Source organism: Arachis duranensis, chromosome 5, assembly GCF_000817695.3.
Source record: "Arachis duranensis cultivar V14167 chromosome 5, aradu.V14167.gnm2.J7QH, whole genome shotgun sequence".
Classification (NCBI taxonomy): Eukaryota; Viridiplantae; Streptophyta; class Magnoliopsida; order Fabales; family Fabaceae; genus Arachis; species Arachis duranensis.
Window position 1 is genome coordinate 46,186,820 of NC_029776.3, and position 1,788 is coordinate 46,188,607.

A 1,788-nucleotide genomic window follows, 5' to 3' on the forward strand; every position below is an offset into this window, starting at 1 on the left:
TAACACTTCTCTTCATCTCAAAATTCGAACCCTCTCTTCTCCTCTGTGTTCGAATTTTTCTCTTCTCCTTTTTCTATTTTTTCTTCTTCTACTCACATAAAGGAATCTCTATACTGTGACATAGAGGATTCCTCTTCTTTTCTGTTCTCTTCTTTTTCACATGAGCAGGAGCAAGGATAAGAACATTCTTGTTGAAGCTGCTCCGAAACCTGAAAGGACTCTAAAGAGGAAGCTAAGAGAAGCTAAAACACAACACTCTGAAGAGAACTTTAGTGAAATTTTCGAAAAAGAAGTAGACGTGGCCGAACCCAACAACAATGTAAGGAAGATGCTTGGTGACTTTACTGCACCAAATTCCAACCTCCATGGAAGAAGCATCTCAATCCCTGCCATTGGAGCAAACAATTTTGAGCTAAAGCCTCAATTAGTTTCTTTGATGCAACAGAATTGCAAGTTTTATGGACTTCCATCAGAAGATCCTTTTTAGCTCTTAACTAAATTCTTGCAAATCTGTAATACTGTTAAGACCAATGGGGTTGATCCCGAGGTCTACAGGCTTATGCTTTTCCCTTTTGCTGTAAGAGATAGAGCTAGATTATGGTTGGACTCTCAACCTAAAGATAGCCTGAACTCTTGGGATAAGCTGGTCACGGCTTTCTTAGCCAAGTTCTTTCCTCTTCAAAAGCTGAGTAAGCTTAGAGTAGATGTTCAAACCTTCAGACAGAAAGAAGGTGAATCCCTCTATGAAGCTTGGGAGAGATATAAGCAACCGACCAAAAAGTGTCCTTCTGACATGCTTTCAGAATGGACCATCCTGGATATATTCTATGATGGTCTGTCTGAATTGTCTAAGATGTCATTAGACCATTCTACAGGTGGATCTATTCACCTAAAGAAGACACCTACAGAAGCTCAGGAACTCATTGATATGGTTGCAAATAACCAGTTCATGTACACTTCTGAAAGGAATCCTGTGAGTAATGGGACGCCTCAGAGGAAGGGAGTTCTTGAAATTGATGCTCTAAATGCCATATTGGCTCAGAACAAAATGTTGACTCAGCAAGTCAATATGATTTCTCAGAGTCTGAATGGTTTGTAAAATGCACCCAACAGTGCTAAAGAGGCATCTTCTGAAGAAGAAGCATATGATCCTGAAAATCCTGCAATGGCAGAGGTGAATTACATGGGTGAAGCCTATGGAAACACCTATAATCCCTCACGGAGAAATCATCCAAATTTCTCATGGAAGGACCAACAAAAGCCCCAACAAGACTTTAATAATGGTGGAAGAAACATGTTTAGCAATAGCAAGCCTTTTCCATCATCATCTCAACAACAGACAGAAAATTTTGAGCAGAACCCATCTAGCTTAGCAAATATAGTCTCTGATCTATCTAAGGCCACTTTGAGTTTCATAAATGAAACAAGATTCTCCATTAGAAATTTGGAGGCACAAGTGGGCCAGCTGAGTAAAAGAGTCACTGAAACTCCTCCTAGTACTCTCCCAAGCAATACAGAAGAGAATCCAAAAAGAGAGTGCAAGGCCATAACTTTGCTTGGTGTGGCCGAACCTACAGAGGAGGAGGAGGACATGAATCCCAGTGAGGAAGACCTCATGGGACGTCCTCTGGACAAAAAGGAGTTTTCATTTGAGGAACCTAAGAAATCTAAGGCTCATATAGAGACCATAGAGATTCCATTGAACCTATTTCTGCCATTCATGAGCTCTGATGACTATTCTTCTTCTGAAGAGGATGAAGATATTACTGAAGAGCAAGTTACTAAGTA

At 40.4% G+C, this 1,788-nt stretch overlaps 1 non-coding gene across 1 annotated transcript; it reads right to left on the bottom strand.

Moving 5' to 3' along the window:
- Window positions 1–691: 691 nt before the first annotated feature.
- LOC127748011 (small nucleolar RNA R71) lies at window positions 692–799 on the bottom strand. Its single transcript, XR_008009954.1, has one exon. It is a non-coding gene; the product is annotated as a small nucleolar RNA R71 (small nucleolar RNA).
- Between the last annotated feature and the right edge of the window lie 989 nt (window positions 800–1,788).